This window comes from Lissotriton vulgaris, chromosome 9, assembly GCF_964263255.1.
Source record: "Lissotriton vulgaris chromosome 9, aLisVul1.2, whole genome shotgun sequence".
NCBI classification, from domain to species: Eukaryota; Metazoa; Chordata; class Amphibia; order Caudata; family Salamandridae; genus Lissotriton; species Lissotriton vulgaris.
In genome coordinates this window covers 839,191,934-839,204,666 of record NC_141697.1, presented here as the reverse complement: position 1 = coordinate 839,204,666, position 12,733 = coordinate 839,191,934, and the positions used below count along the sequence as shown (strand labels likewise).

At 44.0% G+C, this 12,733-nt stretch overlaps 1 protein-coding gene across 2 annotated transcripts in view; it reads right to left on the bottom strand.

Annotated features, from left to right (window-relative positions):
• Positions 1-11,739, bottom strand: part of LOC147692342 (inositol-trisphosphate 3-kinase A-like) — a 913,921-nt gene extending 902,182 nt beyond the window's left edge. Inside the window, exon 1 of one of the 2 annotated variants that reach the window (XM_086938574.1) lies at positions 11,624-11,739. The gene's annotated coding sequence lies outside the window, so the exon portion shown is untranslated. Of the gene's footprint in view, positions 1-11,391; positions 11,571-11,623 lie in introns of those variants that run through there. The other variant, XM_086938575.1, reaches the window with a different exon arrangement.
• Positions 11,740-12,733: the final 994 nt, after the last annotated feature.

The following is a 12,733-nucleotide window of genomic DNA, read 5'->3' as shown; positions in this document are numbered from 1 at the left end:
ATCGCTGATGTTTACATCGCGATATTTACAAGGCAGCCCACATGATTTTAGCACACATTAGTGTTGTAATTAAAGAAGTCCTTCAGCCAGGTATATAACAAGCTAGATTTAATAAAGCTTAGATCCAAGTTAGGTTTCAAGTAATTAAGTAAATATGACAAAAGCCCCACACAGGAACAGCCTCCCTGCTGCTCAGCCTGCATCCACCAACTGCCACTCCACACATCTTCAGACCCCAAGCATCCAGTGACATCACACACATCCAACATTTGAAACATCATCAAGTACACCAGCACTCACTCTGGCTGAGCAGTAAATGTAAGTTATAACACATCCCCCTTCCTTAGGGAAACTAAAAGCAGACATGATGCACATAAATTGAAACATCATTAAATACATAACGTAAGAAGGGATAGAAGCAATCCACAATGTACATACATAAAATAGAAATAATGCAGATACATTGAAAACATCAGAAAATGTACAACATCAGAAATAAATGGAAATATTCCACCAATTCATGCATGAAATTATGAAGTTAACTAAAAAACAGAAAATAAATACACTGATAGAAATTTACACCATCCCCCAATAAATACACTATTAGAGATTAACCCCATCCCCTTCCTTAGGGGAAAAAAACAACACTATACTAAACACACAGAGCAGTGAAACAAAACTGGGGCACACACCACCCCATAACTACGACATAATACCAACCCACAAGCTAACTAAACTCACCAACGTTGGACACTCGCCACCCTAAATAACAGCACTAGGGCACTCACCACCCTACAAACTCATCACCCTAAAGCACTATCCACTCTAAAAAAAAACTAGCACTAGGGGTACTCACCACCCCACAAACTCACCACCATAGGGCACCCACCACCCTAAAATAAACAGAACCGGGGCACTGACCACCCCAGAAACTCACCACCGTAGGGCACTACACACCCTAAAAAAGAAATAACACTGGGGTACTCACCACCCCATAAACTCACCACCATAGGGCACTCACCACCCTAAAATAAACAGCACTGAGGCACTCTCCACCTCCAACTTCACAAACGAATAGAACACTCACCACCCCAAACTAAACAGCACTTAGGCACTAAACACCCCAAGAACTATCAAATCACCTCAGGACATAATACACCACCCATGACCTCCCCTAAGATTACTGCACAGTGCAATATACACTAATACAGACCATAGGCACAAACCATGACCTTGAACCCACACACACACAACGAGACAAACATTATAGTGACCAGCAATATAATGAAAGAGAAAGTCTTGTGCTCCGGTGAGCGGTTTCTCACCCGAGGTCGCCAATAAAGTAGTAATCTCTGTCCTTAACTGCCAGAAGCTGTATTTTTTTCCTCAACGACCCAGGGAACGGATAACGTAAAAGATGGTTTCGTCGAGTTACTGACTGAAAAGATGAAGCGTTAGTGTCTCATGTTGCAGCTAAACTCTCTTCGAACATTTGCACATTGCGCCTCGCTGTTTCCGAAAATGTTACTCCTGCAACTTCTTGGTGAAACAGTTCAAAACACTGACCAGACCTGAACAGGGAACATGTATGAAGATGCCTGAAAGGAGCTCCACCAACGGTGAGCAAACCGCCACTCTCCGACTTCAGACGCATCATAATGAAGTTGGTTGCACACATACGTGAGGAGAGAAAACAGACAATCGATGAACTGCTCGGTGCAACCTTCCTGGCCACGATTCCAATTTAACACAGTTCCAATGCAATGTGGTCGGCAGAGGCGTAGTAAGCAGCTACACTAGACACGATAAAATGCACCAAACTCAAAATGGCGGTGCGTTCAGAAGACGTTCGCCGGGTGACTCCGGGCACGCTCGTGCTCCAAAACATCTACAGGCAGCAATGGAGGCTACCACGCAACAAGAGAAACGTCATAGGATTCTCACAAGCCGATCCATGTGAAGAGGTAAGCTGCGCGTGCCAAATTTAAACTGCAAGACCGTTTCTTTCCACCTCACTTCAATCCAAAGAAATTACGTTTTGAAACAAAATTAAGTTTCAAAATGACAAGGAAGTGCTCACAGTTACTGACTTTCCTCCAATGCCATAGGTCACACCCTGTTCGCCGCAATGACCTCAAATAAGCGCTGTTCTTTCTCCCTGCAGGACATCTCCGTCGCAGTGGGCACAATTCACAGCCTGACACCCCCACAACTGCTCCTCACTAGCATGTTGAGAGGCAAACTGTGCCTGATTACCTGTGACAAATGCCCTCAGATGCGCTACTCCTTTACGGTCTTCTTGAGACTCCACACGGCTCCTGGTCAGCTTGGGACTATGTGCTTCCAAATTCGAAGTCAGATACTGCAGACTTCACACAGGAGATATGCGCCCAACAGCCCACACCATCTCCTTCCGTTCACAGCAGATGATACACACAGGGTCCCTGCTCCAGTTAAGATTCCTGCACACCGCTGAGTTCCCAAGCACCAGTTTCAACTTCCAAAAGAAAACCTGCTGTCAGACCATGAAACTTCTCTTACAGATTCACAGTCCAAACGCCCTGGCTGCAGGCTGTCCAGATGATGAGGGACACTGGTGGGGCCGACCATGGCGTTGCTTACATTGTGTTTTCTGTAAAATTAAGTCTTTTCCAATAGTTACCAGTACTTTTCTCTTTGCAGGTTCTTTAATTCATCCAAACCCAGACACTTTTCTTCACGAGTAGGTTCTTTTAAATACAGACTTATCAAGTACACCAGCACTCACTCTGGCTGAGCAGTAGGGAAGAGACATGTAAGTTATAACAATTAGATTTCGGCAAAAACTGCAGTTTTCGCCAAAATCTAACGTCTGCTAAAATCCTAACTTAGTCATCCCTAACATAAGGGGTGTATTATGCTGATACGACCCTGTGGGTCGTATCAGCAAGGTTATCGCCGTTTTGCAGGGAACATCGCTGGAAAACCAGTGATGTTCCCTGAAAAAGAGCGATAACCTCGCTATCCCTGGAATTGTTATCGCCCTGTAGAAACGTATTGTTAATAACGCGCTACCAGGGCGATAAATTCCAGAGAAAGACTATGATAATATTATTATCGCAAAGCACGGCCAGCGATAATTATCGCTGGCCGTTGATAATATGCCCCTTGGTGTGCGAGCCCACAACCCACTGACTTGCAGTTTCCTAAGTGTATTTTGTAGCCTATTCCCATCATTCTATATTTTTGCCCTTACTTTTAAAGGCAGTTGGGCTTATACTTCCAATGTCTCAGCCTCCATGTAAGGGTTGGGCAGCCAGGCTGAGCATTGTGCTGAGAAAGCAATTTGCAATTCTTTTTTCGACTAAATTCATACTTTTTAGTCCATGTGGCATTAAAAACAAAATGCATTTTGTCACTTCATTTCAGTATTCCAAAAGTGCCAATACCGATCCATACACCTAGATTTTGCCAAGTAAAGACATTGTACGGAGCAAAACATTATATTTTTACTTGACTTTGTTTTAGCATCGTTTTAATGTATGGCTTTGCAACAGATATTTAGTTGAGAGCTCTGTAGAGTGAATCTGGGTGCAAATTGTTGGTGCTTTGCAGAGAAGGTCTAGATGGGGCTTTGATGAGAGGGTCTGGATGGGGCTTTTGCCTGTTGGAATTCCCAATGAGGCGACGATTTAGTAAGCTTTCTCATGCTAGTCTCGATGTTCCCTTTGGAAGGTTTTGAGGGGCGCCTGGTCTGCAAGCATTTTGCTCGAGAGCTTTCGCATAACAAAGTTTGAAGACCACTACTCTATGGTGTTGTGGGCATTAACCATGTGACGGTATGTGATGTGCCTTGTCTGGCATTTGCGATAGCCAACAGCAAGCGTTGTCTGGTGAAAGTTGGCCTCTCTTTAAGAAGAGGGGGCGAGACATATTCTGAGTGAGGCACCGCTAACACTCGAAGGTCTGGAGTTCCTTTCCACTAGCAGATGCGGTTCTTGACGAGGGTAACATCGAGCTAGTAATGTAAGTGACACTTGTTTGACCGCCAAGGGCAGGGGTATATCCATATAGCAGTTGGGAGAGGACTCTGCTCACCGTCAAAGTGCATGCCTGGAATGGTTTCCTCGAAGCAATGGAGGATCAAGCAGTCGTTGCCAAGAAAATCATGTAATGAGCCACAGAGCACTAGTGCAGGTAAAGCTCAAAATATTATTTGTTTTTGAAGATGGAGGGAGCCGAGCACCAGTAGGGCTGCTGCCACCTGGCTGGTTTATGTGCCAGCATGACCATCATTGTAATGGCCCAGCTGGATCAAAAATCATGAAAATCGCCTAAAGCCAGCATTTTCTCCGTACATTCTTAACCTCTTCGCCGCTAATGACAAGGGTAACTCGTCATGCACTTTTCATTGATTTCAATGGAAATTCAATGAAAAGTAAAATATTGCCTTAGCAGCCAAGTGGTTAAAGAGTAAATATAAAAAGAAAATACTTTAAAATATGTTTCATGGATGCCCTAAAAGTCATTGACTGATAATTAAAGTAAACGAAGACGACAAGCCATGCTAAACATGAATACAGATGATTGCATTTAAATGTCTATTTAAATATCACGCCAGGCCCTTTACAGAATCTCTAAGCGATAACAGAAGGCCATTATTTTCCTCTGGGAAAGGTGGCAACCAGGGGCGCAACTAGACGTGAACTTCAGTGGGGGCTAGTAGTCAAAGCCACGGTGGTGGGGAAACCACTTCACGCTGTGGGCGCGGAGGCAGAAGGGATAGAGGGGAAGATGAACAGTGCTAAGGCTGAGGTGACAGCCAATAGATGATGTAATAATAGCGTAAATACACTGTAGCTCATGGGAAGAAAAAAGTAAGCTTGGACAGAAAAGCAAAAGGCAACTAATAAATGTGTTAAATTTCAAGTTTTGTTTCTTGGCACCAAGCTTGAGCTTTAAAATCCACTCTGCGGACATTAAAAAAAGGTAAGGTTCCTAGACTGTGGTAACTCACAAGATCCAATTGTAGTGTTGGACAGTGCACTGCCACTTGAATTATAGGTTACTGCCTATTTTCCGTGCTCCTAGGTATCACCCACTACTCTCGAGTGACTGTATAATAATCCGGTCTGCAGAACATTAAATTTAGCTCCTTCTCCCAGGGCATCAGGATGTGCTGATTAACCAGCTAGAGTTGCATACAAATTATATTTGAAACATGAGTCTTGTCTCTTGTGTGAATTGATTTATTATTCAATAATTCCACTTTGTGTTTAGATGTTGTAGTCACATCTCGTTATGCATCCTTTATATTATCGTTTTTCAAAATCATTGTTTTAACAATCTGTATCATTATTTACCCTTTGTTCCCCAATGCATTTCGGCGCCATGCGTCTTTGTCAAGGGATTAATCTGTTGAAAAATAACAATAATGCATTCCATTACTCAAAAGTTATTTTGCCACCGATTTTCACATGTAAAATACATAAATGCCACATGTTTAACTCGTAACAACCTGTTTCCACAACGTACATCAACATCGCTTTCACTTTAGGATTACTTAAACGTGCTACTGTGTTACGCTGATTTAAATGTTTACTCGATTGATTCATTGTGCTCTCAGTGTAGCTAGCTAACTCACGGTTAGTGATTGCAGCTTGCCCCCTCTTCTACGGCGCTTCAATAACTAACTCCATGTTCTAATCTCTTAGAGCGTGACTGAACCTCACATCGTACAAGAGAACCCTCAGTGGAGGGTCGCGCTTACCGTCTTGGCGTTCTCGGGCCATTTCTATGCTCTATGCATGCCGGGACTGCTGCTTGTGGCGCGAGCGCGCTGTTCATGCTATTTAAAAGCCACCTTCGTCTATACACTAGGTTTATAGACGATATCTTTATAGCATGGGATGGATCAACAGAAACATTGGTTGAACAAGTTAGAGCTCTGAATGACATCGATGAAAGAATCCAGTTCACTTGGGAGATCAACAAAGACAAGATAAACTTTCTGGATGTAGGAATAAGTAATACCCCTACGGGTTTCAAAACCAATCTATACCGAAAAGACACAGACTGAAACAACACTCTAGAGTACAACAGTTTTCATCCTCCGTCACTGAAGAGACATTTACCATTCTCTCAACTAATGAGGGTTAAAAGGATAGTCTCGGAACCAGAGCAACTAGAAATTCAATCAAAATTCATGATGGAAAGATTTAAAAACAGGATATCCAGATTCAATATTAGAGCAAGCTAAGGAGAGAATTGCGCAAAAAAACAGAGAAGACTTATTCACTCCTCGAGACACCAGAGAAGACCAACGAATCACGTGTGTCAGCAAGTTTTCTACAATGAGCTACCAGTTCAAAAAAATCATCAGAAAACATTGGCTATTATTAGCCACTGAACCAGATTTTAAAGGACGATTTAGTCAAGAACAGCTGTTTGCACACACAAGATCCAAAAACATAGGTGAATTGTTGAAACACAACATTAACAAAGGAACTTCCACCAAATATAAGGGGACAATCCCCTGTTTAAACTGTCATAATAGTGAAAATATCATGAGAGGCGAACAAATACGCCACGCACAAAATGGAAAAAACGTGAAACTTAAAGTAAATGGAACATGTGAATCTACAAATATCATTTATCTTTTAAGTTGCCCTTGCAACATGCAATATGTGGGACAAACAGAAAGGAAATTAAAAGTAAGGCTCAGCGAGCACAAAAGCAACATTAGAACAAAAACGACTAAATCAGTGATAGCTACCCACTTTATGGAAGCCCAACATCGAGTAGACGACTTAAGAGCTTGCACTTTGGAACAAGTGGACAAGACACCTGGAAGAGACAATAGAAAAATGCTGATAAAAAGAGAAAACCACTGGATTTATTTTTTACAAACTATGAAACCGAAAGGTTTAAATGATAGGGTCGAATTTGCTTGTTATCTGTAAATAACACGATTTCTGACTTTGTTGCGAGGTGGAGGACACACCAGCCTAATGTGTGACATTGGGTTCTACAAATAGTAGTCTGTGCCTTTAAGAATAGTGAAAGTACACAGGGAGGCTCTCTTTTTTAAATAGCATGAACAGCGCGCCCGCGCCACAAGCAGCAGTCCCGGCATGCATAGAGCTTAGAAACGGCCCGAGAACGCCAAGACGGTAAGCGCGACCCTCCACGGAGGGTTCTCTTGTACGATGTGAGGTTCAGTCACGCGCTAAGAGATTAGAACATGGAGTTAGTTATTGAAGCGCCGTAGAAGAGGGGGCAAGCTGCAATCACTAACCGTGAGTTAGCTAGCTACACTTAGAGCACAATGAATCAATCGAGTAAACATTTAAATCAGCATAACACAGTAGCACGTTTAAGTAATCCTAAAATGAAAGCGATGTTGATGTACGTTGTGGAAACAGGTTGTTACGAGTTAAACATGTGGCATTTATGTATTTTGCATGTGAAAATCGGTGGCAAAATAACTTTTGAGTAATGGGATGCATTATTGTTATTTTTCAACAGATTAATCCGTTGACAAAGGCGCATGGCGCCGAAATGCATTGGGGAACAAAGGGAAAATAATGATACAGATTGTTAAAACAATGATTTTGAAAAACGATAATATAAAGGATGCATAACGAGATGTGACTACAACATCTAAACACAAAGTGGAATTATTGAATAATAAATCAATTCACACAAGAGACAAGACTCATGTTTCAAATATAATTTGTATGCAACTCTAGCTGGTTAATCAGCACATCCTGATGCCCTGGGTAACTCACAAGATGACACTTGCTAGTTTGAAATTGCCATTCAGTTGTACAAGGTGATGTTGGCACCAGCTGATTGTAAAAATGTATCAGTATGAGGAACAGCACCAAAGCTGAGAAGCTCATTTGAATCTGCATTTCAAATGAGCCTTAGAAATGTGTGTGTCTCAGTCCTCTTTCTCCCTTCTTCTCAAGGCTTTCCCAAGCATAAGCTTTCTCCTGCAGAGAAGGAAAAGATGACCAAGAGGTAGACCCCATAAAATATCTGAGCTGTCTAGGGCATACCATGATATTGCAACAGAAAGCTTCAGTAAGCGCAGTGCCAGGTTCTGTCCATGCATAGTGCCGAGCTGATCATCCATCCCTTTAGTCTATTATAAGTCCATCCACTAAAGACACTGGGCAACAGACACAAAAAGGCCTTCTGTGAAGTGAATTATGAGAGGTTAGCAAACAGTAGTCCTTGACAAAGGCATAGGTACTATTGCACCTCATGTGTGTCCCCTCTGTAGCGTGTATATACTGCTCAAGCCCTTTTGCCCAATGCTTTTGAGCGCCTGGTGGCAATTCTATTCAACCACGTAGAATCCAAGACAAACATAAGCAGTAAACATTATAAGAACCCAAAAGAACATGGCTAAGTAGCACGCATGACGATAAACCAATATTCCATTGTTAAAAAACATGTAAAATACTACACAGTGGCACTTAGTGATCAAAAACAGTGGCTTGATAGAGTAAAGAGCAGTTTGCCAATGGCTCATTGCAGCAATGTAAATAATATCAAAAAGGGGAGTGAAGAGGTGGTGCTCAACGGCACCAAAATGGGCGCATCCTCCTCTCCTGAAAGTACAGTTTATCAAAAAGGTCCACCTCACAATGAGTTAGTGTGTATCCTGATGTTCGTGGAATACACAATGTGTGTTAAAATACCCCTCACACACCAAAACGGCCGTTGGTGTCATGCTTCATCATTGGGGTCTTCCCCCCCCTGCTGCGGGACGGGGCAGTGCTGCGACAAGCGACTACGCTGGAGCACCTTTCTTATGTGGGTGCTATGTGAGTGTATTGGAGTGAATGTCAGTAGGGTCAGGGGTGATATATAAGGTGATGTTTAAAAAATACCTGGCCTTGTGGTAGAACATTTTTTTTAATAGACACTGGCTGGTATTGTTAAAAAAGTGATTCGGAGAGACAAAGCAAGTTAATGGGCTTACTCTCCTGTGCGGGTCAACATGTTTCGGGGCACCATGCCCCTTCGTCAGGACCGGGGTCAGATCCCCCTGTCACTCACTAATGTTTTACCACATAAAAATATTAAAGTGTATGTACAAAGGTGTGTAATAATATTCTCATTATCAATGTGTGTTGATATATAGTTTATATAATCAATTTCCCTAGCTCTATCAGAAGTCCTGATGTAATAAGCTTATGGAGGATGGAGTCAGTGCCCCATGAGCCAAGTCTGGACAAAGGGTATAATAGGGTCCAATCAACCCCTAGCACGTCAGTGCTTCCTCCAACACGGAAGCCACGGATGAAGGATACACACTAACTCATTGTGAGGTGGACCTTTTTGATAAACTGTCATTGCAGCAATGCCCAGGGATTTAAGTGGGATGAAAAAACGGGGGGGCCTCTCAAAGGGGAGTGGCCAATGTAATTAAGGGCGTGGCTTAAAACCAAGTAAGCTAAAAATCTGTGCTTAGCATAGTGTGCCGCCCGACTTGTATTTTGCTGTTTCTGTCATTGTGGATGTTTCTGTCATTGCATCCAGATATATGATACAACAAGTAACATCATACCTACAACAAGTCAGGACTACTGGGTTTGTTAATGGTTGTTAATTGCATAGGATAAATAAGCAGCAACTATGGCTTGTATATAATATTGAAAAAGCTTCCACTTAAAGCTCGGTAACACCTCAACACTGTTGTTGCTCCTGCTTTTCAAAAAGAGAAGGGCAATCCAGACACAAAATGACTCTCTTTAGCCTCTTGCATGCTCATGACGAGCTCAGCTCGTCATGGCCCGTGGAACGCTCAGGTGCGGGGAGAATTACCCCGCTGTGCTAAACGTTCCACGGAGCCAATGCACCTGTGACGAGCTGAGCTTGTCATGAGCACAGGAGCGCCGTAGCTCATGACGAGCTGAGCTCGTCATGAGCATGCGGGCGCTGTGCGTGCCCCCCTCCCCCCCAGCACAGCGGGGTAATAACCCCCACAGCAAAGGGGTTAAAGGATTCCCCTTCCCCTACAACGCTCATGTGGAGTAACATCATGCCGTAACTTCTCAACTAGTGAGAAGTGATCAGTGTGAGCACACGCACATCAATGTGCCTGCTGCCACTGCAATCCGTAAAAAATGGACCGCCTGTGCCAGGGCACAAAACAGACCAGTTTCAAGGCCCCCTTTCAAAAACTCGAGGTGCTCAGCACCGGTGAGACCCGGCCCACTTAAAGCCCTGGCAATGCCTACAAGATGCAGAATGCTGTTGGGTGATGCCAGGGCTTTAAGTGGGATACAAAAAAAACTGGGGGTCTCTCAAAAGGGCGTGGCCAATGTAATTAGGGGCGTGACTTAAAACATGTATGCTAAAAATCTGTGCTTAGCACAGTGTGCTGCCAGACTTGTATTTTCCTGTTTCTGTCATTGAATCCAGATATACGATACAATACAACAAGTAACATCATACCTACAACAAGTCAGGGCTATTGGCTTTGTAAATGGTTATTGGTTGGATGAGATAAATAAGCAGCAAATATGACTTGTATATAATATTGAAAAAGCTTCCAGTTAAGGCCCTGGTGACACCACGAAAATGTTGCTGCTCCTGAGTTTCAAAAAGAGAAGGGAAATCCAGAGAGAAAATGACTCTCTTTAAAGGATTTCCCTTCTCCTACAACGCTCACCTGGCATGACGTCATGCCGTACCTTCTCCACTAGTGAGAAGTGAGGCAGTGTGAGCCGCGCACATGGACGGGCCAGCGGGCCTGCTGTCACTGCAGTCCGGAAAAAACGGGCACAACACAGAACCCGCTAGGAACCCGTTTCGAGCCACCCTTTAAAAAACTGCCGTGCTCGGCACAGGTGAGACCCGGCCCACTCAAAGCCCTGGGTGATGCATTCGCTAGACTGTCTAGTTGAGCTACAGAGAGCCGTCTTTGGATAGATCTTTGCAGAGGGTCTAGTTAAGTGGAGCAATGCCCAGAGAGAGTATCCCACAATATTGTTCAGGTGGCATACACATACGTTAATTCGGGTGTATATTGCAGTAGGAGCTAGAGTAAAGTACAATTTGTGTACATGTCCTCGCGCTAACAATCGCAGGGTCACACATTTGGCAATAAAATGACTGACACTCACGAACACTGAAACCATAGAAGTGCCTATCACACATAATCAATCCGAAAACTTGACAGCAATATGAACAGCGTGCGGAACACCCCTCTAACATTTAGGGGCAAGGTGCTAATTCTGAGACCTAGAATTAACCACTAGTCGATTGATCATCTCTTACTGGTTAAGCCATATTACTTCGAAGTACGGCTGGTGCCTTATCTGAGACAAGTTATCTCCCAAAAGTGTGACGGCTCATAAATTATACGTCCCCTTGTATTGAAACTGGACATACCTTTAGGTTGCTTTTGGCGGGGGCTACGCTCTCTAACGCCCGTTCTACCCGTTTCTCATTCAGCGCCCAGAACGTCCTTTCAGTTCAACTTTCTAATGCTGAAAGTGGGTGCATGCAACATTTAGTGAGAGAAGCGCGTCCTTTCTCAAAACAGCTCCGTTCTGTGCTACGGTTCCACAAGGCTGTAGGATATTACGTGTAGGACATGACGAGTGGGGTCCTCAGTACGTACCTTGCTGGTGAGAGGAGGCGCGGGGCGATGAGGTGCTGGGGGGAGGGATAAGGACGCACTGGAGCGGTCGAAGTTCTGACAGCTCTGTTATTCGTGCTGAGGATGTTTGAACACGTTCCATGTCATTATTTCCGAGCAGGAAGGAGAACTAGCCCAAAGAAAAAAGCTAAGTTGCTACAGCGGATCTGTACTGCTCTCTGTCGGGCGTGTAGAAAATGGCTCCTGATGTGTGCCATTATTACAAAGAGAACATTGAGTCACACCCACAGATTGTGTTGGCTCGTAACACTTACGATTAGTGTGAATATTTGCCGCACGTGCTGTCGCTGTGTGTTTTTTTTTTTTAAATCACGGTCTTGGTTAAACCATTTGGCTGCTAAGCCTTTTCCCTGTGATATGCTAAGCTAATGCTTTGCTTTTTGAGAAACTCTGCGCTTGCTCATTTAAAACTTTTCTTTCACATAAGGTAGCCACACCAAATGTGCATTTCTTTTTTTCCCAACATCCTGGAGGTTCCAAAGTTACCCAGGGGTTGTGAATTCCCATGGGGGGACCGAGAAAATAGCCAAAAAGTAGTTTTTTAGGTCTCGCTAGAGTCAGCGCCTGCGTTTCCCTGGCAAGAAATTTTGTAGGGGTTTTAAAAGTGTACCCAGGCCGGCCACCAGCTTGCTAAAACACGCCCAAGCACATGCGCGACGTGCACAGCACTTTTGCCAATCGCGCCCAAGCGTGCGCACAACTTGCGTGCGCACAACTTGCGTGCGCACAACTCGCTTCACCACTCGTGTTTTTTTTAATTAAATTTTTGCGCCCGCGCACACAACTCCCGGCCGGGTCGCGCGACCAATGCTTGTTTTTGCACATGCGCGGACACAACTCCCGGTCGTGTTGCGCAGCCAATGCTTGTTTTTTTCTTCTCACCAGTCTAACTACTTTGACCGTGATGACGTGGCTCTGCAAAACTTCTCCTGCTTCTTCCGGGAGCGCTCAGCATGAGAGAGGGAACTGGCAGAGAAGCTAGTCAAGTACCAGAACGCGCGAGGTGGACGAATATTCTTGCAGAGCATAGAGGTACTGTTCTCCCCTGCCCCAACCCCTAGAAGAGGTGTG